Here is a 26473-nt window from a genome sequence, read left to right as displayed (position 1 = left end):
TCAACGGGCTCAAGAGTCATGGCCCAATCACCACTAATAGTATACGGGCCAATATAGTAAATAAGTTACGGCCCAATTCACATCAAACAATTAAACTGGACTACTATAGATTCGATGGCCAGTTGAAAATAAAAAGATGCCAAATACTCTATAATAAAATATCGGTTTTTGAGTGGTGCTCCACGTACATAAAAAAATGCAAGTGGGATATTTGTTTATTTACGGTCGACCACAAAGGAAACAGGGAAGAACACGTATGGATTTTTAAAACAGCAGATTGATATCATTGACCTTAATACACGTGCATCATCTTTCATGTTTATATGTTATCATCTTCTCGAAAAGAAATAGCTATAACAGCAATTTGCGAGGTTAGTGTCATTAAAAGAAGGTTGATGTGGTTGTGGTTTATGTTGGTGAGTTTGTTGTGGTTATGGAGGTGGTGATATGGTGATTGTTTGCAATGGGTCAGCGAAAAAAGGAAAGAGAATGGTGGTTACGGTTGTTTGTTTCACGGTTTGAAGATTGTGAAGTGGATTTGAGATGGTTGTGTACCGAACAACAAGTGGGTGTTGTGATGTTCTTGACCAAAATCGAAAATTAGTGACGGGTTTTGTGGGTTACATTGATCCAAAGCAGAAAACAGAAAACGGTAGTGGTTCACGATGAGAGGTGGTGTTCTTGTGATGAGATCAAAAAAAAAATATATATAACTTAACGGTAGTAGTTAATAAGGTGACGGTTTAGTTGTTGGAGATGGTTGTAGATGAAAGGTTCTCGGTTATAACAAGAAAAATGGGTTCGATGATGATGGTAGTTCGAAAGTGATGGTTTGATGATGGAAAGTTGTCGTTGGTGATGATGAATACCGAAGGTTGTTAAGTTTTGATGAATATGGAGTTGTTTAAAGGTGGTGATTATTTTCGATCAATAATAGTAACCGAAGTAGTAAGATGGTGATGGAGATTATTGGTTATGGTTCATCAAATGAAAATAGAAGAGACATAGAGTAAGGTAAATGGTGAGGATTATTTAACTTGACAAGACAAGAAAATAAAATAGAAGAAGTGGGTGTAGTATGTATCTATATCTATATCTATATTCTACTCTATAAGTAATAATAAGAATATAATACTAACTCATAAATTAAAAGTGTGATTGAAAACAGTGAAAGACATTAATAACTAGTTCACGGGAGTAAGTAATTTGTTGTTTCTCTTGCCGACAGTAATACGGGTAATGATTCGTAGTCCATTGCTAAACAGTTGAAATATAAAAGTGTTCTTAAAAATTCCAAATTTTTAGATTAAATATATTTAATTATTTCACTCATTATCTGTTTGAAATTTGATCAAAAAAGTTCGATAATTGTTTATTTTCTGTTCCAATTTATATGTACGGAGTACTAATATTTAAACTTAAAAAGGTAAAAATATTTTTAACAAATCTAACATCTTCGTAATCGATTTACAGTTCAACTTTTATTTCGATCCATCATGAACATGTATTATTTTTATATTAAAACTAATAAAATGTCAACCGAGTATTGCTGACGTTTACAGAATAGGTCCAAAATCATATTTATTCAATATGCTCTTTATATATATAAGAGCATTTTTAAATAATAAATTTTTACTAAGTAAATATATTTATTAATTATATATTTTATACAATTAAATTTAATATAACAATATATATACACAAGTAATTTTATATATATATATATATATATACTTACACATATTTATATATACATATTTACAAACACTGGTTCGTGAATCATCGGGATTTGTCAAAGGGTAAATGAATACATGAACATAGTTCAAAATGGTTTTTTTTTTTTTTTTTTTTGAGACTTCAATATTACAGACTTTGCTTATCGTGTTAAAATTATATAAAGATTAAGTTTAAATTTGGTCAGAAATTTCCAGGTCGTCACAGGCATTCTCTTCCATGTAAGTGTTTCTCAACATAAGAAAATGATGTTTAACTCCCAATTGTAGTTGCTTTTCCCTATTCTTGAAAAATATGTTGTTGTTGAATTTGAACCAAGAATTAATTGTTGAACTTGACGTTGAGTCATAAGTTGAAGTTTCATTAGCATTTTGGTTTGTGTTGTTTGCTCAGAAGAATTGTTGGATTTTTCGTTGGAGTATCTTCTTCTTTAATATGATTAAAGATATCATCTGTATTCGGGCTTTCATATTGACCATCACCGTCCTCATCTGTAGAATCCTACTCATCATCACTTTGAATTGTCGGTTTTGGATTCTCTTCATCAATAATCTCCACATCATCAGGTATAGCAGATAATGAAGACAGTGTACTAAGTACAACAAATCCATCATCATCAGTTTCTTCTATATAGAAGTCACTTAAGTTCAAATTCTCGTCAACCGATCCACTAACAATCTCATTTAGAGTTGGTTCAATAATCGGAATAATCACCTGTTCAGACTCTACATTCTCAATCCCAACTTCATGAGTTTGCGTTGTCTCAGGTTCAATTGTAACAGTCTTAGCATCAGAAGTTGAAGCAGACCCCTCACCACCACCCCTTGTGGAAATATTAATCACAATCTCCATCTACTCCTGTCTCCCCCTCGTGACTATTTTCAGGATCAGAATCATCATGTTCATCATCGGTATGAGGGTTTAACGGTGGAGAACAAGAAATAAGTGGATATCTCAATCGCGCATGAAAGATAGCTTGAAGTGAAGTGCGTCGGATGCCATCAAGATTTGGATTTGTAAACATACGACTGAAATACGCTTGCTCCATGGCATCATAATAATTTGTTGAATGTGGTGGTGATGGCGGAAAGTAACGATCAGAATCACAGCTGATGTTGTCGGTGATGTCGGTGAAAGTGTTTGAGTTGCCGTGAGGGCAGGTGAGGAATCAATGGGAATATTTATATATGTAGGTTGATACGTACTACTAGTCAAATTCTCCACTTCTGATGGAGGTTGGCTAACAACTGGAGTTGTAGCCAGTGAGGACCTTTTCGGTTCATTCGCCTCCACGATATATATCTTATAGGACTCTGATAGAGTAGAAGAACCACATGTTGTTTTAGCTCTCGCAGGTATATTGATGTGTAAAATCGTGTCTATAATTTATAATGGAAAATGCCGGTTAAAGGATTACTACACACTAACGGGCAGTGTACCCGATCGTGTAATAGTATAAAATTGGTAATTTTGAAATCGTTCCAAGGATAGTTTAAACGTGAGAATTAAGATTGTAACTAATAAAATAAACTAAGTTAATCTATGAAATCGAAAGTACGAGATAGTTTGTTTGTGGCTATTTAACGATTAGCCAAATCAGAGATTGATTAAAAGTAAAAGACAATATTTTTGGGTTTTTAAGTTTAAATAAATCAAATTGCAGACTCAACGGAAAATAAAGATAGTTTGAATTCAATAGATAAAAGGATGTTCGCCTAGATCTCCTATTCGCAGTGTTGGATGATTTGTTATTAAGCACTAGTTCTATTTATCAATGCACGCAATTATAGAGTCGGTTTACCCAGAGTTCTCTTTTAGCAAACACGTCAAACTAGGATTTATTGGCTTAGGGTTCCCTTTCACCAAAGGCCTCTTTCGTTTGTGACTTAGTAATTTGCTAATTATAAGATTAAGATTCAATTGGTTACGCGTTCGCTCCACACAATTCACCCCTATTTTGTTCAATCAATGTTACCCGGTTTACCCCCTTGGTCCAGTAAGCACCCAATCGGTTAAGACAAATCAATTGGAAATTAGATCACTAAATTGAAACAGGGTTCCCTTTGTTCAAACAAGATTCACTAATCAACCTAGTAATAATAATCAACTCCCACAAGAATGGTTCTTAATCAAAACTCATAATTATCATGCATTAATCAATAAAACATTAAAGTATCACCCAAACGCATGCAAATATTCAATCTAGACAAACATTAAAAGCTTAGCCAACAATCATGGCTAAAACCAAAATCACAAATAAATAAAGGAAAGAATTCATTATTTATGACAAAAAAATCAACCTAATTAAATAAGCAATCGTGGATGATGAACGGATTGAAGGTTGAATATGGAATGATTGAATGATCTTGGAGTTCTCCAAAAATCACCAAAAATCGCCCAAAAACTGCTACAATTAGTCTGGATGGAAGAATAAATAAATTAGGGTATTTTCGGGCCTTAAATACCTGCCATAATAATCTGGACCGACAGACTGTCGCGCGCGACAATACACGCGAACTGGAACCCTTTTTAAACCAACTTTTGTTCGTGAAAATAGGTATATGCCGCGCCGCGGCTAGATTTGTCGCGCCGCGACCAACAACTGAAAATGATTCTCACGTTTATTTTTCTCTTTTTCCTTACTTTAACTAACTCAATGCCTCATTAATCAATAAGTACTTAACGTTTTAATCCTCGGTGCACCAATAATAACAACCGATCAACAACATGCCTCAAAAGCTTCAAAAACCGCACCTCTTCTACAAATAGCTCTTCAAACTCGAACATTCTCAATATTATCAAAATAAACACCAAATCGTATCCGAACGGACTAAATTATGATCGATATCGCTAAGGAAAACGTGTATAAAATAAGCGATATCAAACCACCCCACACTAGAGTTTTGCTTGTCCACAAGCAATTAAACTCGATAATAATCTTTTACCATATAATAACGTCTTCAAACATGTATGTAGAACCAAACGAACAAGAAACAAAACTAACAACTAGCGGAGGCACGATTTGGAGTAAGTAACAACCATGGTTCCCACTTGCATTCCCCCGAAGTAACTTCCCAAACCACGACAATATGTAACGAATATAGTAACCAAAGTTAACCTCGAATTACGTACCATAATGATGAAGTAGAGAATCTCGAATCACAAAATAAGTCTTCAAAGGAAACGGGAATCAAGTGGGAACCGAGCATCACAAAGTATAGCAATCGAACAAATGTGCTAAAAGAACGCATGGGCTACCCCGCAATTGGTCAAGCCAAGCCTCCCACAGTACCTAACATCGCGAGATGTCGGTAAGAAAATAATGTGCTTAGGAGGATACACATTACGTCCAGATATCGTCGATAATCATGAGGTGATCATCTAATCCGTTAAGTCAACCATAAAGATTGAGATTCATCAGGCTTAAAAGCTGATATCTTACCTTTCCGGAGGTTATCCACTGGGAATCTGATCAATCACTGACATTTTGTGTATCATGGTGCGCTTCCCATTTGGCTAGCAAATCTCCCTCATTGAGATAAGCTTTGACTACCAGTTTCCTTGTTTGACATTGAGGCCTGGTAGATTTCCAGTCGATTTTAGCAATGACTTTTCAAGATTTTCGTCACCCTACAACTGGTCTAGACTACATCTTCTGAAACAAATCAGCAAGTGTGTCGTTCGGGAGACTTGACTCCCTTTAGGATGGAATGGATACATCCTGTGTGGTTATATAAGGTGGTCAGGTTCAACATTGTCCTTGTTAGGAGAAACAATGAGGATCGCCCTGTTTAAGTTTTCGATCTAGCGAATGGTCCGGTTTCGACCACACGCCACTATCACCGTTCATACAGTTAACACCCGTTTTTGTACAAGTGACCTACGTATGAACTTTTATGTTCATGTAGGATTTCACATTCAAATTAATGAACATGTTTTGAAAGTTCAAGACTTTCTCCTCTAACAATACCTCATCGTGATATGATGGGTAATGAAATGGCACGCTTAAGAGGTATACGTACCAATTGGAATGGTCGGAAGACTTTACTTCCTTAATGAGTGGATCTGAGTCACTCGGAAGTGCCAATCTGTTTCAATTGACACCGGTTTGCCTACTTCCCACATGACAAGCTTTTCTGCTTGTTTTAAGAAATGTAGGAAGTAGATACTACCCTTCCAATAAATCCCAAAAACCTTTGGGTGCCATAGCTTTTGGCTATGGGTTGTGTTATCTAAGCAAACACAAGCACGTAGCTATTGCTCCTAAAAAGGACAGCACTGGTGAAACTCAAGGCTCCTCTTCCCACAGTATCACACCATTAGATGATGTAATAATAAAATGATATAGTTTCGGAAGTATGGTATACCAAGTAACCAAAAGTTTTTGATCTGGCACGTGATTCGGTCACAATCACGCTATGCAATCACCGCTCTCTCACGGTTTACACCCGTTTTGGTACAGGTGACCTACTATTGAGTTCCCCGAACTCATAGGATTTCATGTCCACTGGTAATGAACATGTGGAACACTTTTGGCTTCTTTTAAACAATGAAATATAATATAAATTACCAAGCCATATCATAAACAAGGGTTTTGGTCGAATTTTTAATTGTTTTTTCATTTTTTTTTCTTTTTAAACTAACTTTCATCATTTTTTTAATTTTACCCCTAATTTTTCAATTTTTTTTTACGACCAAAACCCCGTGAAACGTCAAGTATTTTAATATCAAAACTAGTATGATGATGATTTCATTAACAACCAACCCGAGAGATTTTATATCCCCACCCCACACTTGAGATCAAGTAATGTCCCCATTACTTGAGATCAAAAATAGATGAAAATCGAAAGGGTAAGAAAAATAAAAACTTATCGAGTTAACCACTAATCGTGGAATGACAGTGACAGATGGCGCTGAACTGACTGCCAGCATAAGAATATCGTCCATTCCCGATCCTCACACCAATATCATCACTCAAGTAGTTTTGCTGAACTTAATGCCAGACTTGAAAAATTGTTTCACCAACATACCTAAGAAAAGAAAAACACAAGAAAACTACATAAACGGGACAAGGTGGCACCACCCGATGCCGAAACGCCTTGTCCCCAAAATAAGTTTCAAAGTACATCAACAGAATATAAAATTATCCAAGCACAAACCAACAAAACGGAAATAGTTTAAAACAAATTACAACATAATCACGGGCTCGCAGGCCCTCCTCACTGAAAACCATCATACAGCCAGTGGCCGTATGGATACTGCTGCTGAAACCTCTGACGCGCATCGTCCAACCTTTCCTGCTCACTATAAATCGGGGCCTGAACTCGTGGCCGAATCGGACTACGATAATAAACCGGTGTCTGAGCAGTAGTACCATAATAATTTTCTGGGTTATAGTAGTAAAGACGATCATTATGCCTTTGCCAATCATTCCCATACGCAATCCATTGCTGGTCATGTACGGACTCGGCCAACATTCCTTCCTGTCGCAATGTACTCGCCTCTACCCGCTGCTGACTTCCCCACATGCGGTCATTATGATCCCGCTGATCACCCCAAAAATTATTAAAATTATCTGAAACACCTATTTGAACGTTATCAACCCTCGAAACCAAGTTATCCCAAGTTTCTTGAGAAATACCCCACGGTTGACCCCCCGCTGGCACATTCGGAGCAACCGGCTCTGCCTCATCACCTCCTTGAACATTACCACCGTCTTTGGGCTCTTGTGGCTCAACATATGCGACCAAGCCGACTCGATTTGCATCCCACATTACAAAACGCACATTAAGATAAAACCTTAAATTGAAAGGTTTCATTACTTGTAATGGGTCGGTCAATTTTGTACACCTGCTAAAATTGATGTTGAAAAACCTCGCAATTTTTGTAACAAAATGACCACCAAGAAGTGGCCTCGATGAATGTGTCTCCCTCGACTGATTAGATAAATACGTAGCAATTAACATACACAAATCAACATGCGCATTAGCACGAAATCGATGCATTATCCATAACTCGGTAGAATTAACTTTATCGTTCCCATTTCTTCGTCCACAAAAAGTACACGACAACAGTTTATGGAGTAACCGTAGCTCTCTGCTTCGAATATCGGACCCTTTCGACTCATTAGACACAAATGGAGTCAAACCCGAAATTTCTTACCAAAAGTCTCGCTCGTTATAATCGTCCTGATTCCCGAAAAACTCAGTTTCTTTTTTCAAATAGCGTGTTAAAGACTTCTCATCCAATTCTTCGTACAAATTAAGTGCTCGAACCAAATCAATTCGACTCATGGCTCGACTTTCTCCTCCTAAATGAAATGTCAAAAAGGCTTGATCCGTCCCATCCCTTCGAGAACGGAAACTTAAAGAGGAGAAAAACTCAACAACTAACTCACGGTAAAGATCGTCTCTCAAAGAAAAAGCACGTTCCCAAGTGCCATGATCGACCCCATGTCTCGACATCGCCAACATATAAGCAATATCCTCCTTTATCTCACTAGATGTACTATTCAACTCATCCCAACTAAAATACCAGGTCGCTTGAATATTCCGAGCTGAAATGTATCCAAAATGTTCCGAGAATTGCTCCTCAACTTTTTGTAACTAAATCTCCGGATTAGTTCTTCGCTCTTCATCCCTTCGGGATTGAGCCGTGGAGGATGATGGAGCATCAAGTCTGCTTCTCTACACACATGAAACAAAAACCAAACCAAACACAAGACATTGAAAAGTTAGCGTTAGGAGATTAATAAAAAGCAAACCAACATGTTCCACATACTTGCATCAACTACAATTAATACTCGTTTCAACTTCAATTAGGCATTTAGACAAAAGCAAGTATTCAAAAATATGTGTTTGTGTTCCATAGTACCAAATTCAAACCAGTTCTCAAAACACTATATCATGTAAGTGCCCCATTAAACAACCCCCATTTAACTCAATTTCACAAACTCATCTAGTTAATTAACCAATTCCAAGAAGAATAAACCATTCCAACAACCAAATAAACATCTCACAAATTACAAAAATCATCATGCTTTACCAAATTCCAAAATCACATATGACCCGCCCGAATCACCCCACACTATCTTAACACATGTATCTATTAGCAAACATCTCCCTCACAAACAAAATCTCCAAACATTCAACATCAAATTCAGATTTATCGCTACCCTAATCTCAAGAATCAATATTATGCATAAACTACACAAGAATTCATGAAGAAAACACAATAATATCATATTCATCACATATTAAGGCATAAAAGTGTCAATTAAACAAACCCCTTAAAATTTCAAACATGAACCCTAGAATTAATAAAATTAATCAAGAAACATGAGAGAAAAAGCAAGAAAATAGCAAAATCGGACATTAACCGGCATGATTGAACAAGGAATTGAAGAAATTAGGTAAGAATTAGTGTTAATTGAAATTAGGGTTTGAGAGCTCTAATTTTGTTTGAGAGGTAAGTGTGAGAATGATGGGTGAAAACAGATCCAAAAACCCCTAAAAAGAGTAGATTCCCGTCGGGTTACGTAGTGGTCGGGTTAACCCATTCGAGTTAAAACATGATCCGTCATACAAGAATCAGTGCGAGAGGACTGTTGCGCTGCGACATAAGTTGCCGCGCCGCGGCAACACGCTATACCTGATTCTAATTTTTAAAGATTACGTGAACCTCAAAACCTTTGAAAACTCTCGCCGCGGCCTCATTCCTCGCGACGCGGAGATGAACGTGTTTAAAACCCATTTTAAAATGGTTTTCTGTTACCAAAACCCTTGTTATGTCGCGCCGCGGCTATGTTTGTCGCGCCGCGGCTATGTTTGTCGCGCTGTGGCAATACGCTTATCCTGAAACTTCGACCTCTTTAATTATGCAGCATCCTCAAATCACCATTAAACTCCCAAAACAACCAACAAAAATAACAAGTAATCTATCATAATTAATCATTTAGCATTTAAGACGCAGCAAACCCGTGATCACACTTATTAATACAAACTATACAACAATGTGAACCATATTTAATGAGTCGTTCACAAAACTCGTTTCCAACTTCAAGTGGCGTTGGGATCGGGTTTAACGTGAACCCCATCATCAATCTCCAATGGACCATCGAAATATTTCTTCACACGATGTCCATTAACCTTAAAGGAAGTACCACTAGCATTTTTCAACTCAATCGCACCGTAAGGGTACACCTTAACTGTGACGACCCCGTCAAAACACTTAACGGTTCCGTCAGTTGGTCCCACAGCTTGATCGGACTTAAATGAATTAAATAAACAAATTTGCATTCTTTTATTTCAAAAGTTTTTCCAAAAAGGAAACATAGTAAAATATGTAGTTTAAAAACAACCAAACATTTTAAATAACAAAAGTTGACACAAACATTGTCAACAACACACAAGTTTAAATTATCCGAAAATAGAATGCAAACTTAAGTTTCATAATTGTTTCATAAAAATCTGCCCAAATGCATGCAGACTCTTCTAAACACAGCGGAAGCATCACATAAACTCAAGTACCTGTGAAAACATGCGAGTAAACTGTCAACACAAAGGTTGAGTGAATTATAGGTTTAAATAAGTAAATAAACTTTAGACCACAAGATTTAAAAATGTTAGAAAACATTAAACATTATTCCATTATCAATGAGCCACCTGGTAACCACTTAACCCTTTATTTACCCTTGCCAAACACAATAAAAATATACACTTGGACAGTGTACCTACAACAAATTACGAAGTACTAAACATTCCGATTATAAATTGCTAGCGCGACTAGCTCGAAATGGGGTTGTCAAACCCGATAGATCTATCCGTAGGATTCGCGTTCACCGGTAGAAACCAATGATTACAGTTACCAGACTAGGGAATATTTTTGTCCAACTCACAATGAATAATTAAATTTAACTGTTACTTGTGTCTAAACGTAAGTAAAAATGCATGTAATCACATCCCAAAAAGTATACTTTAAAAAGTATGTAAAAACGGGACTATAACTCACCTTAAGAGCACAGCAACAAAATACATGGGTAGCGGTGTAAGCGGGAAATCGACCCGAAATGAGTATGACCTAAATTATTTTTGGATACATTAATAACCATGTTATACTTAAAAAAATATGATGGTTCACATACAATAGTTTCTTTGTTCAAATATAATGTTCCATGGTTTTTAACCAATAGTTTAGTACCTATGTTAAATTTGTATATTAGAGTTAAACCATAAGATGCATTCCGTATATATATTTACTAAGTTTTTATATACATCAATTGTAAAACCGTATATTTCATATATTTTAAAGATCAATAACGTAAATTGATATTAAACTTGTAGCGGTCCATGTCTTCTTCTTGTATACTACTTTATAGGAACATGGTAGTTTTAGAAGTCTTTAAATTTCTTGAGTTTCCTTAAAATGGTCATAGATACATATATAAGTCTAGAATATTAAAACATAATCATATGCATGACTACAAGTCTGGCTCCGTTAACAACTATTTATACCTCAAAATTTTAAGATACTATAAACACAACGGATAATATTTATAGTTTACTTTCGATTCAACCCTTTCAATTAGATCTTTGAGAACTAGATTATTAGTGTCGCCTAATGGTAAATTCATATCAAAGTTAGACAAAGTTTACCTTCAACACGAACACGAGTTGTAAACTTCAGCAGTGTAGCGGACGTGCTGGCCGGAGAAGAAAGACTTGAAGGTGGCGGCTAGAAATGAAAGGCAACACAAGAGACTATAGGCGGTTGTTGGTGGTTGTTGCCGGAATTAGTTGACGGAGATGGTGGCCGAGTGGTGGTCGAAAGTGGTGTTTCAAGGTGTTTGGGGGTGTCAACAATGGAAGTTTATTTTGTAATCCCTTATGATTTGTATAATAAATAAATTTGTAAATATAAATATAAATAAAAATTTATACTCCGGAATAGGTAAATGATTAAAAGAATGTGGACATGGGAGGATTTCACTGTTGCCTCTCCCGAAATTTTGATCAATTAATAGTGTATATTGTTTGATTGTTGATCTATTTTATAAGAGAAAAAAAAATATACTTAAATTTAATGGAGATGAGGATGAGGATAGAGTTGTACAGCAAAACAAAAAGTGGGATATGATTCACTTAATTTGAGATGGTTACAAGAGTTGTTGATCTACTCCACAACATCATAGCTTATCTTGTTATTATTATTATTATTAAATTATTAATTATTATTATTATTATAATGTTAATAATAAATAATAAATTTACTTGTATCAAGATTGACTTAAAAGTGTTTTAACTTGTTTACATCTCATTCAATACTCTATAGCAGTGGTGGAGCCACTTGTTACAATTTTCTAGGGGTGTCAATTGACACAAAATGGATTTTTTTTTTTTTTTTTTTTTTATAACTTGTACTAGTAGAAGTATTACAGTCAAAGTTTTGGGTTTTTAGAATAATGACCCCAACCCATTAAATAAGGTCAGTTGTAAAAGTGATGGAGAGTTGGAAATCCAGTACAACAAACACAAACCCCAAATTATATTACTCCGTATATAAAGTATATATGGCCCAATCTCTTTCTCTTTTGTGTTCCATATATTATATCTTTCTTTTCTAAAAAAAAAAATTTAGAAATTAGAATCGATTACAAACTTTTTATACTAATCATGTATTTATTTGTCCGATTCAAAACTTTCAAATTTTTTTAATGTATACTAGTTATACTAGCAAAAATAAATAAATAAATAAATAAATAATAAAATAAAAATAAATAAAAATAATAATATGGGATTTTATCTCTTGGAACTTTGGCCGACCCTCATGGGGTATCATTATTTTGATTAATATATTATTATATTTTTTTTTAAACCTAGTTCACTTTATAATTATATTTATCTAATTGTTATATATATATATATATATATATATATATATATATATATATATATATATATATATATATATATATATATATATATTTTGAATGAAATGACATAATAATGTTAAAGTTAATTAAGACAAACTTTTGGTAGTTGTAATTTGATGGAGTATCACCATAGAATTGGAATATCAATCTCAAAAGTGATCACATTTTTGTTTGACTTGGTGTACTAGTTAACTGACTCTCAAAATTATTTCCTATTTTCATATTTTTTTTTAAACTTGCAATCCATACGTACATCAATCGATTAAATATTATTATTAATTATTATTATTATGGAAAAATATTTTTATTATTATAAAATATACCACTTAAAACGATTTTTATTACATGGACTCACAAGTTGGACCGAAGATTAAACGGTACACGATTCAAAATAAATATAATGTTACGCAATTTAAATATGCGAGAAGAATAATAATTCAGGAAATAAAACATAAGAATATTTTATTAACTCATACGACATCGGAATATCGTATTAAAATAATTCGGATTTGGAAATCTCGAAAGTCTAATCGTTGGTTTGGAAACTTAACCGCGAAGATTCTTCGAAATAAAAACGTTATACGTAGGAACGTACTAACACATATTTACACATTTCCATCCAATAAATAATATTGAAATATTATTTAAATATTTAGAATATAATAAATCATATAGAAATGACATGGCAAAGATACCAGTTAACGAAAGTTAGATATTAAAAAAAAAAAAAAAAGATAACGGAAAAAGTAGGGTCGTGACAGTACCTGCCTGTTAAAGAAATTTCGTCCCGAAATTTAAGCAGGTGCAGGGGTTGACTCGGCATCTGAGAACAAATGCGGGTATTTCTGCTTCATCTGATCTTCACGCTCCCAAGTGAACTCGGGACCGCGTCTAGCGTTCCATCTGACCCGAACAATAGGAATTCTGCTCTGTTTAAGAGTCTTAACCTCTCGGTCCATGATTTCAACAGGTTCCTCAATAAAATGCAATTGTTTATCAACTTGGAGTTCTTCCAAAGAAATAGTCTGATCAAATTCAGCCAAACACTTCTTTAAGTTCGAAATATGGAAAACATCGTGAACAGCACTGAGTTCTTGTGGCAGCTTCAAACGATAAGCCACCGGTCCAATTCTTTCAATGATCTCAAACGGTCCCACGAAACGAGGACTTAACTTCCCCCTTTTACCAAAACGGATCACACCCTTCCAAGGCGAAACCTTTAACATAACACGATCACTAACTTGAAATTCAACATCTTTCCTTCCTTTATCGGCATAACTCTTTTGCCGACTTCTAGCAGTTCTCAACCTTTCTTTAATTTGCACAATATTCTCAGTAGTCTCGTGAATAATCTCTGGACCTGTAAGTTGAGCATCCCCAACCTCATTCCAACAAATAGGAGACCTACATTTTCTACCGTACAAAGCTTCAAACGGTGCGGCTTTAATACTTGCGTGATAACTGTTGTTATAAGAAAACTCAGCTAACGGCAAATATTTATCCCACCCATTTCCAAAATCAATCACACATGCTTGCAACATATCTTCTAATGTTTGAATGGTCCTCTCACTTTGACGATCCGTTTGAGGATGATAAGCGGTGCTCATATCCAATCTGGTACCCAAGGATTCTTGTAAAGATCACCAAAACCTTGATACAAATCGACTGTCTCGGTCAGAAATAATGGACACGGGAACACCATGCCTAGAAACAATCTCTTTTAAATACAAACGGGTGAGTTTCTCCATCGAATCGGTTTCCCTAATCGGCAAAAAGTGAGCCGACTTAGTGAGTCGATCTACAATCACCCAAATCGCATCATAGCCACCCGAAACTCTTGGTAACTTAGTAATAAAATCCATAGTGATACCTTCCCACTTCCACTCGGGAATTTCTGGTTGCACCAAAAGTCCAGACGGTTTTTGATGTTCAGCTTTGACCTTAGCACAGGTCAAACACTTAGACACATACTTAGCTATATCACCTTTCAAATTATGCCACCAATACAGCTCCTTAAGATCCTGATACATCTTTCCTGAACCAGGATGAATAGAGTACCTAGATTTATGAGCCTCGTCTAAAACGAGTTGTCGAAGACCTCTAAATTTTGGAACCCAAAGACGTCCCGCAAAATACCTAGTACCATCAGCTCGTACATCAAACTTCTTAGCCACCTTTTCAATATTCTCCTTCCCGAAATTCTCCTCCTTTAAGGCTTCTTGTTGTGCCTCAAGAATCTGCCTAACGAGGTTTGATCTAACCGTCATGTTCAAAGCTCTAACCCTGCGAGGTTCGGTCCTTTCTTTACGACTCAAAGCGTCAGCCACAACATTGGCCTTACCCGGGTGATATAAAAGGTCACAATTATAATCATTCAACGTCTCAATCCATCTTCGTTGTCTCATGTTCAACTGTTTCTGGTCGAGGATATGTTGAAGACTCTTGTGATCTGTGTACACTGTACTCTTAACTCCATAAAGATAGTGTCTCCAAATCTTAAGTGCAAAAACAACAGCCCCCAACTCTAAATCATGAGTTGTATAGTTCTGTTCGTGAATCTTCAACTGTCGTGACGCGTATGCAATAACTTTCTTTCGTTGCATCAAAACGCAACCAAAGCCTTGACGTGATGCATCGCAATAAACAACAAAATCGTCATTACCCTCCGGTAGGGACAATATCGGAGCGGTAGTCAACTTCTTCTTCAAAATCTGAAAAGCTTTCTCTTGTTCATCCTTCCACTCATACTTCTTCCCCTTATGCGTTAAAGCAGTCAGAGGTTTCGCTATACGAGAGAAATCCTGAATGAACCTTCGATAGTAACCTGCCAAGCCTAAGAACTGACGAATCTGAGTAGGAGTTTTCGGAGTTTCCCACTTTTCAATCGCCTCAATTTTAGCAGGATCAACTTGTATCCCCTGTTTACTAACAATGTGACCAAGGAACTGAACTTCTCTTAACCAAAAAGCACACTTAGAGAACTTAGCGTATAACTCTTCTTTCTTTAACAAATCAAGCACTAACCTCAAATGTTCTTCGTGCTCTTCATCACTCTTAGAATAAATAAGGATGTCGTCGATGAAAACAATAACGAACTTGTCCAGATAGGGTCTACACACACGGTTCATGAGGTCCATGAACACAGCAGGTGCATTTGTCAATCCGAACGGCATAACAAGAAATTCAAAGTGACCGTAACGGGTGCGAAAAGCAGTTTTTGAAACATCAGATTCTTTAACACGCAACTGATGATAGCCAGAACGAAGATCGATTTTTGAATAAACAGATGAACCCTGAAGTTGATCGAACAGATCATCAATTCTCGGAAGAGGATAACGATTTTTAATAGTAAGCTTGTTCAATTCACGATAGTCAATACATAAACGAAAAGAACCATCTTTCTTCTTAACAAACAGAACAGGAGCTCCCCAAGGGGACGAACTGGGACGAATAAAACCCTTGTCTAACAAATCGCGGAGTTGACTCGACAATTCTTGAAGTTCAGAAGGCGCAAGACGATAAGGAGCACGTGCTACAGGAGCAGCACCGGGAACAAGATCAATTTGAAATTCTACCGCGCGTTGCGGCGGAAGGCCAGGTAAGTCATCGGGAAATACCTCGGGAAAATCTCTAACAATGTGAATGTCGCCAACGTTCTTCACTTCCTTACTAGGATCAACGACATGAGCAAGAATAGCATGACAGCCTTTGCGAAGATGTTTTCGAACTTTCATACAGCTAATAAGATTTAACTGTGTGCATTTCTTATCTCCAAAGACCATCAGTGGCTCTCCAATCACATCAGTAATACGAATAGCTTTATCATAACATACGATCTCAGCACGATTCGCAGATAACCAATCCATGCCAATAACAATATCAAAACTACCAAGTTCAATCGGTATCAAATCTATCTCAAAATCCCTACCACCCAGATTAATGTTACATTTACGATGTACAGTCTTAGCAGTAAGTTCTTTACCATTAGCTACTTCAACAACATAAGTATTGTCTAAGGGAGTTACCGGTGTTTTGATTTTTGAACTTAATTTACTCGACACAAAACTCAAATCAGCCCCAGAATCAAATAGTACATAAACTGATAAATCGTTGACTGAGAACGTACCAGTAACAAGCTTAGGATCTTCCTCAGCATCCTTAGCATTTATGTTGAACACTCGGCCGCGTGCGGTTTCAGCAGTCTTCTTGTTGGGACAAGCATCTCGGAAATGCCCCGGCTTCCCGCACTCATAGCAAACCCTTTGATTACCTCCATTATTCAATTTCCCATTACCATTACCGTTACCACCTCTATTACCAACATTATTATTATTACCACCCGCAGCTGGAGTAGCAGAACCCAACAAAAGCACTGTACAATCTTTAGCAATGTGCCCTTGCTTGGAGCACCTCTTACAAGTAACTGTGCAGTAACCCCCGTGAGCCTTATAACAACGAGGACAAACACGCTGGTTACGGTTAGTAGCACCCGAAGTATCCTGTTTCTTCTGCTGACCCTGGTTTTGATTGCGGTTGTTATCCCACTTTCTTTTCCCACTGTCAGCCTTCTTAACAATTTCTTCACTAGTTTCAGTAACAGTAGCCTTGCTTCTTCTCAACACCTTATCATTAAGTTTGTGGGCCATAGACATAGCCGCCTCAATAGTCTGGGGTTTACTAGACTCAACCCCGTGTTCAATCTTCTCAGACAACCCATCAATGTAAGCCTCAATCTTGCGGTCCTCATCCGCATAAACCCTAGGACACAACAAAGTTAACTCGAAAAACCTTCGCTCATAGGCATCTAACTCGGTGCCATTCATTTTCAAATTTTTGAGTTCAACCTCTAGCTTCTTAAGCTCACCCCGAGGTCTATAGCGGGTGATCAATCTTTCCTTAAAATCATTCCAGGCCAAACCATAAGCTACATCGTTCCCCAAACTACTAACTAGATTGTTCCACCAAGTCAAAGCACTATCCTTGAGAGTGCAACTAGCAAAACTAACTTTGTCCTCTTCACGGACCCGACTAACCCTGAAAATTGATTCGATTTTCTCGAACCATCGAGTGAGCCCTATTGGTCCTTCCGTACCACTGAATTCTTGGGGTCGACCAGCCATAAAAGTTTTGTGGGAGCATCCCACCTGGTTGTTGTTGTTGTTGTTGTTGTTCGCATTGGCATTAACATTAGCATTCGCTGCCATAGCAGTAGCAATCCCTTCAGAAATCAAGCGTTGCATACGAGCTTCAGTGGACTCTCTTGGAGGAATGATCTTCAAAAATAGAATAACACATTCGTTAGTACCAGAAATTATACTAGTGTTATAAAGAAATAGATCAAACACAAAAAGACTAACCATTAAGATATTAGTCAACTAACACTATGAGTAATAACATGACAGTTATGATTGTTATAGAAATAACCATCACATGCATACATATTTTATGATAACATCATACAACATACATAGCACCTAACATACATGAACATATATTACGCATAATATAACATGCCAAGAGCCACAACATCAGAAATAAAACATGATAGTGATAATAGATATCATAAAAATAACCATCCATACATAATGAAAATATCCCATAACAAAAACCTTAATAAAATCCTTGACAAAACGCCGTACATAACTCAAAATGTATGTATAAAAGGACATTAAGTCTTATGGAATAGATAATCAATATGAATAATCACATCACATTCGTTTAGAGCGGGTGTGATAAGCTGGTCCAGCATGAGTCTCGACAGGAGCCTCATACTTATGCAACTTTCCTTTCACAACATCCAACTCTTCCTTCAACCCACGAACAGTGCTCTCGAGAGCCTCGAACTTAGCATTAACTTCTCGATCACGCTTACGATTCTCATCCTCAACCCTATGCTTAAAACTGATAAAATTACCCATGTCATCACGAATCTCGTCCATAACTTCGTTATGTGGCAAAGTACGCATACAATCACTAAGGGCATTAATACGCGTCACCTCATTCTAAGCCCGGTTCATGTGAGTAATGGTGGAAAAATAATAGTGAACAGGATCATCGATCCGGGGTTGATTAGCACAACGTCTAGCAGGAGACGGTGGAGCAGGAGCAGCAACGGAGTTATCGCTCGAAGTCGACATCTGCAAACAGCAAAACCGCAAACCACATACCAAAAGATATACAAGCTAATAATATAACTTATACGAAATGAAATGCATATTAATGCTATAGCAAAAAGGTCGGGCTGTAGACTAGACTCTAATGCACCCTAAAAACCACGGGTTGACCACATTAAGACCGCCTAGTTCCCTACAACCAACGCTCTGATACCACATGTGACGACCCCGTCAAAACACTTAACGGTTCCGTCAGTTGGTCCCACAGCTTGATCGGACTTAAATGAATTAAATAAACAAATTTGCATTCTTTTATTTCAAAAGTTTTTCCAAAAAGGAAACATAGTAAAATATGTAGTTTAAAAACAACCAAACATTTTAAATAACAAAAGTTGACACAAACATTGTCAACAACACACAAGTTTAAATTATCCGAAAATAGAATGCAAACTTAAGTTTCATAATTGTTTCATAAAAATCTGCCCAAATGCATGCAGACTCTTCTAAACACAGCGGAAGCATCACATAAACTCAAGTACCTGTGAAAACATGCGAGTAAACTGTCAACACAAAGGTTGAGTGAATTATAGGTTTAAATAAGTAAATAAACTTTAGACCACAAGATTTAAAAATGTTAGAAAACATTAAACATTATTCCATTATCAATGAGCCACCTGGTAACCACTTAACCCTTTATTTACCCTTGCCAAACACAATAAAAATATACACTTGGACAGTGTACCTACAACAAATTACGAAGTACTAAACATTCCGATTATAAATTGCTAGCGCGACTAGCTCGAAATGGGGTTGTCAAACCCGATAGATCTATCCGTAGGATTCGCGTTCACCGGTAGAAACCAATGATTACAGTCACCAGACTAGGGAATATTTTTGTCCAACTCACAATGAATAATTAAATTTAACTGTTACTTGTGTCTAAACGTAAGTAAAAATGCATGTAATCACATCCCAAAAAGTATACTTTAAAAAGTATGTAAAAACGGGACTATAACTCACCTTAAGAGCACAGCAACAAAATACATGGGTAGCGGTGTAAGCGGGAAATCGACCCGAAATGAGTATGACCTAAATTATTTTTGGATACATTAATAACCATGTTATACTTAAAAAAATATGATGGTTCACATACAATAGTTTCTTTGTTCAAATATAATGTTCCATGGTTTTTAACCAATAGTTTAGTACCTATGTTAAATTTGTATATTAGAGTTAAACCATAAGATGCATTCCGTATATATATTTACTAAGTTTTTATATGCATCAATTGTAAAACCGTATATTTCATATATTTTAAAGATCAATAACGTAAATTGATATTAAACTTGTAGCGGTCCATGTCTTCTTCTTGTATACTACTTTATAGGAACATGGTAGTTTTAGAAGTCTTTAAATTTCTTGAGTTTCCTTAAAATGGTCTTAGATACATATATAAGTCTAGAATATTAAAACATAATCATATGCATGACTACAAGTCTGGCTCCGTTAACAACTATTTATACCTCAAAATTTTAAGATACTATAAACACAACGGATAATATTTATAGTTTACTTTCGATTCAACCCTTTCAATTAGATCTTTGAGAACTAGATTATTAGTGTCGCCTAATGGTAAATTCATATCAAAGTTAGACAAAGTTTACCTTCAACACGAACACGAGTTGTAAACTTCAGCAGTGTAGCGGACGTGCTGGCCGGAGAAGAAAGACTTGAAGGTGGCGGCTAGAAATGAAAGGCAACACAAGAGACTATAGGCGGTTGTTGGTGGTTGTTGCCGGAATTAGTTGACGGAGATGGTGGCCGAGTGGTGGTCGAAAGTGGTGTTTCAAGGTGTTTGGGGGTGTCAACAATGGAAGTTTATTTTGTAATCCCTTATGATTTGTATAATAAATAAATTTGTAAATATAAATATAAATAAAAATTTATACTCCGGAATAGGTAAATGATTAAAAGAATGTGGACATGGGAGGATTTCACTGTTGCCTCTCCTGAAATTTTGATCAATTAATAGTGTATATTGTTTGATTGTTGATCTATTTTATAAGAGAAAAAAAAAATATACTTAAATTTAATGGAGATGAGGATGAGGATAGAGTTGTACAGCAAAACAAAAAGTGGGATATGATTCACTTAATTTGAGATGGTTACAAGAGTTGTTGATCTACTCCACAACATCATAGCTTATCTTGTTATTATTATTATTATTAAATTATTAATTATTATTATTATTATAATGTTAATAATAAATAATAAATTTACTTGTATCAAGATTGACTTAAAAGTGTTTTAACTTGTTTACATCTCATTCAATACTCTATAGCAGTGGTGGAGCCACTTGTTACAATTTTCTAGGGATGTCAATTGACACAAAATGGATTTTTTTTTTTTTTTTTTTATAACTTGTACTAGTAGAAGTATTACAGTCAAAGTTTTGGGTTTTTAGAATAATGACCCCAACCCATTAAATAAGGTCAGTTGTAAAAGTGATGGAGAGTTGGAAATCCAGTACAACAAACACAAACCCCAAATTATATTACTCCGTATATAAAGTATATATGGCCCAATCTCTTTCTCTTTTGTGTTCCATATATTATATCTTTCTTTTCTAAAAAAAAAATTTAGAAATTAGAATCGATTACAAACTTTTTATACTAATCATGTATTTATTTGTCCGATTCAAAACTTTCAAATTTTTTTAATGTATACTAGTTATACTAGCAAAAATAAATAAATAAATAAATAAATAATAAAATAAAAATAAATAAAAATAATAATATGGGATTTTATCTCTTGGAACTTTGGCCGACCCTCATGGGGTATCATTATTTTGATTAATATATTATTATATTTTTTTTTAAACCTAGTTCACTTTATAATTATATTTATCTAATTGTTATATATATATATATATATATATATATATATATATATATATATATATATATATATATATATATATATATATATATATTTTGAATGAAATGACATAATAATGTTAAAGTTAATTAAGACAAACTTTTGGTAGTTGTAATTTGATGGAGTATCACCATAGAATTGGAATATCAATCTCAAAAGTGATCACATTTTTGTTTGACTTGGTGTACTAGTTAACTGACTCTCAAAATTATTTCCTATTTTCATATTTTTTTTTAAACTTGCAATCCATACGTACATCAATCGATTAAATATTATTATTAATTATTATTATTATGGAAAAATATTTTTATTATTATAAAATATACCACTTAAAACGATTTTTATTACATGGACTCACAAGTTGGACCGAAGATTAAACGGTACACGATTCAAAATAAATATAATGTTACGCAATTTAAATATGCGAGAAGAATAATAATTCAGGAAATAAAACATAAGAATATTTTATTAACTCATACGACATCGGAATATCGTATTAAAATAATTCGGATTTGGAAATCTCGAAAGTCTAATCGTTGGTTTGGAAACTTAACCGCGAAGATTCTTCGAAATAAAAACGTTATACGTAGGAACGTACTAACACATATTTACACATTTCCATCCAATAAATAATATTGAAATATTATTTAAATATTTAGAATATAATAAATCATATAGAAATGACATGGCAAAGATACCAGTTAACGAAAGTTAGATATTAAAAAAAAAAAAAAAGATAACGGAAAAAGTAGGGTCGTGACATTAACAACCTCAAATGGTCCCGTCCACCGAGACTTAAGTTTTCCCGGTAAAAGCTTTAATCTAGAGTTAAACAAAAGCACTCGATCGCCTTCATTAAACTCTTTTGGACCCTTTAACTTCCTATCATGCCATCGCTTGGTTTTCTCCTTATAAATCAACGAATTTTCATACGTATCAAAGCGTAATTCACCAAGCTCATTCAATTGCCCCGCCCTTAGGCGTCCGGCTTTCTTCAAATCTAAATTGCACTTTTTAAGTGCCCACATAGCCTTATGCTCAATCTCCAATGGAAGATGGCACGCTTTTCCATAAACTAATCGATAAGGAGTGGTTCCAATTGGCGTTTTGTAAGCAGTTCAAAACGCCCACAAAGCTTCATCGAGCTTATTCACCCACTCCTTCAGATTCGACCCCACAATTTTCTCAAGAATCCCTTTGAGAGCTCGATTGGTATTCTCAACTTGTCCGCTCGTTTGGGGATGGTATGAAGTAGAAACTTTATGGAGAACTCCATATCGCCTCAATACCTTCTCCATTTGGGCGTTACAAAAATGAGTACCCCTATCGCTAATTAAAGCTTTAGGAGTTCCAAATCGAGAGAATAAACGCTGAAGGAACAAAATCACAACTCGTGCATCGTTTGTGGGAAAAGCTTGAGCTTCGGCCCATTTAGACACGTAGTCAATGGCAACGAGTATGTAACTATAATTCCGAGGTTTCGGAAATGGCCCCATAAAGTCAATTCCCCAAACGTCAAATACTTCACAAACTTGAATGCTTTGTTGAGGCATCTCATCCTGTTTGGTGACTTTACCGGCCCTTTGACAAGAATCGCACGACTTGTAAACCAAGTGGGCATCTTTGAAGATTGTCGGCCAATAGAAGCTGGCATCATAGACTTTACGCCCCGTAATTTGGGGTCCAAAATGCCCAAGGGTAGGCCCACTATGGCACTCGGTTAAAATATGATTACATTCATCACCGGAAACACACCGGCGGATAACCCCATCGGGACAACAACGAAAAAGATAGGGATCCTCCCAGAAATAGTACTTAAGGTCACTGAAGAATTTCTTCCTCTTTTGATGCGACCACCCTTTTTCCAAGAATCCCCCAACGAGATAATTAGCAATGTCCACGTACCACGGCTCGTCCACCTTATCCATCGCCATGAGATATTCATCAGGAAAATCATCATGGATACTCAATTCGTGAAGGACTTCGAGATTTGGGTTCTCGAGTCTAGACAAGTGGTCAGCCGCTAGATTTTCAGCACCCTTCTTATCCCGGATCTTGATGTCGAATTTTTGCAAAAGCAAGATCTATCTAAGCAGTCGAGGTTTTGCATCCGGTTTCGAAAATAGGTACTTCAGAGCAGAATGGTCTGTAAAAACTATAGTTTTAGACAAGACTAAGTAGGACCGGAACTTATCAAACGAAAAGACCACCGCAAGGAGCTCCTTTTCAGTGGTAGTATAATTCAATTGCGCTTCCTGCAAGGTCTTGCTTGCATAGTAAATGGGTCGGAAGTGTTTCTCGACCCTTTGACCCAAAACAGAGCCAACAGCAAAATCAGAAGCATCGCACATAAGCTCGAATGGAAGGGACCAATTCGGAGCAATTATGATTGGCGCATTGATCAATTATGATTGGAGCAATTATGAAATACACGAGGGAACCATGATCAGTTTCTCCTTAAAAAGATTGAATGCCTTAAGGCACTCTTCGGAGAAATTCCAAGGCGTGTCCTTTTCGAGGAGTTTGTTCATCGGGTTAGCAATTTTAGAAAAATCTTTAATAAATCGCCGGTAAAAACCGGCGTGCCCGAGAAAACTCCGAACACCCCTAACATCGGTGGGAGGTAGAAGGTTCTTAATAGCCGTTACCTTCGCGGGATCCACCTCGATACCGTCCCTAGAAATCTTGTGCCCGAGAACTATGCCCCCTTGAACCATGAAATGGCACTTCTCCCAATTGAGCACAAGATTAGACTTCTCACACCGTTCCAACATCCGTTCTAAATTAAGAAGGCATGAATCAAAAGTGTCACCGAAGACCGAAAAGTCATCCATGAACACCTCCATGCAATCCTCTATCATATCGTGGAATATGGCCATCATGCACCTTTGAAAAGTGGCCGGAGCATTGCAAAGGCCAAAGGGCATGCGTCGGTATGAAAATGATCCATACGGGCACGTGAAAGTAGTTTTCTCCTGGTCCTCGGGCGAGATAGGAATCTGGAAATAGCCAAAAAACCATCAAGAAAACAGTAAAAGCTGTTCCCTGCTAACCTTTCTAGCATTTGATCCATGAAAGGTAACGGGAAGTGGTCTTTGCTTGTGGCGTCGTTCAACTTTCGATAGTCAATACAAACACGCCACCCCGTGACAGTCCTAGTGGAAATTAACTCATTTTTATCGTTGGTGGTAACAGTCATACCACCTTTCTTAGGTACACAGTGTACCGGGCTAATCCAAGGACTGTCAGAGATAGGGTAAATCAGACCTGCATCAAGGAGCTTTATGATCTCTTTCTTCACGACATCTTACATGTGCGGGTTCAACCTCCTTTGACGTTGCACCACAGGTTTGGAGTTATCCTCCATTAAGATTTTGTGGGTGCAATAGGAGGGACTAATACCCTTAATGTCGTGAATTTTCCATGCAATGGCCGATTTATGGGCCTGCAGCATGGTTACAAGCTCAGTTTTCTAACCTGTAGTAAGAGAAGAAGAAATAATTACCGGGAGCTTAGATTCCTCCTGCAAATAAGCGTATTCCAAATGATCTGGAAGTGGCTTCAATTCTAACTCGGGAGGTTCTTCAATTGAAGACTTGCTCTGGTATTCCGCATCGCGTTCGAGTTCTTTGAACTCCTCCTCAGTCGGCTCATAGACTTTTTCCATCAAGGTGGTCAAAATATCCACCTCCTCAACCTGCAACTCTTCATCAATTTCAACCAATGAACATTCTCCTGAACCCTGTAACTCTGGGAATTCCTGTAACAACTCAGACTGGACATTCACAGTGTTAAGAAAATAACATGTATCATCAGTGTAGGCAGGGTATTTTAAAGCATGGTCGATTGAGAAAGTTGCATGCAAATCATCTATCCTAAGGATACACCTAGCAGTATTCAAAAATGGCCGACCCAAAATCAGTGGAATCCTCTCATCCACTTCCATATCCAACACCACGTAATCGGCCAGAAAAACCAACGACCCGGTCTTAACTAGCATATTCTCGATAATTCCACGAGGGAATTTAAAAGAGCGGTCCGCTAGCTGAATAGCCATACGCGTGGGTTTCAACTCCCCGGGGTCTAGCTTCAAATAAATAGAATAAGGCATTAAATTTATGCTAGCCCCCAAGTCTGCCAATGCCCTCATACAATCCAAATTACCCAGTAAACAAGGAATGGTAAAACTCCCAGGATCCTCAAGCTTCTCGGGAAGCTTGTTTGCAACTACCGCTGAGCATGCGGCATTCAACCTGACTGAAGACACGTTCTCCAGCTTTTTCCTGTTAGTTAGCAAGTCCTTAAGAAACCTTGCATACTTGGGCATACCTGCAATCACATCAATAAAAGGAAAATTAATGTTAACTTTTTTAATCAAGTCCATGAACTTGGACTTTTCTGCCTCCAGCTTTTCTAATCTCTGCTCCTCAGGAATGAGAGCGGTGGTTGATACTCTTTTACTACCGGTTTAGCAGCAACAGTTTCCGGTACCCTCACAACCTTCTCAATCACCTGTTCCGGCTCCTTATCCCCCTCCGGTTCACTAACAACTACCGGCTCACTATCCTTAACCAACGGCACTCGCAAATCATAATCATCGGCCTTCCTCGGTGAATCATATGCTAAACCACTGCGGGTAGTGATAGCATTAACATGCCCATTCTTCGGGTAAGTATCTGTCTTACTCGGTAACTCCCCCGGTTTCCTCACATTATTCTGACTAGCAAGTTGACCAATTTGTTTCTCCAGATTCTGTATT

Source organism: Rutidosis leptorrhynchoides, chromosome 3 (genome assembly GCF_046630445.1).
Source record: "Rutidosis leptorrhynchoides isolate AG116_Rl617_1_P2 chromosome 3, CSIRO_AGI_Rlap_v1, whole genome shotgun sequence".
Classification (NCBI taxonomy): Eukaryota; Viridiplantae; Streptophyta; class Magnoliopsida; order Asterales; family Asteraceae; genus Rutidosis; species Rutidosis leptorrhynchoides.
The sequence above is the reverse complement of the archived record's forward strand: the minus strand, read 5'-3'. Positions refer to the sequence as shown.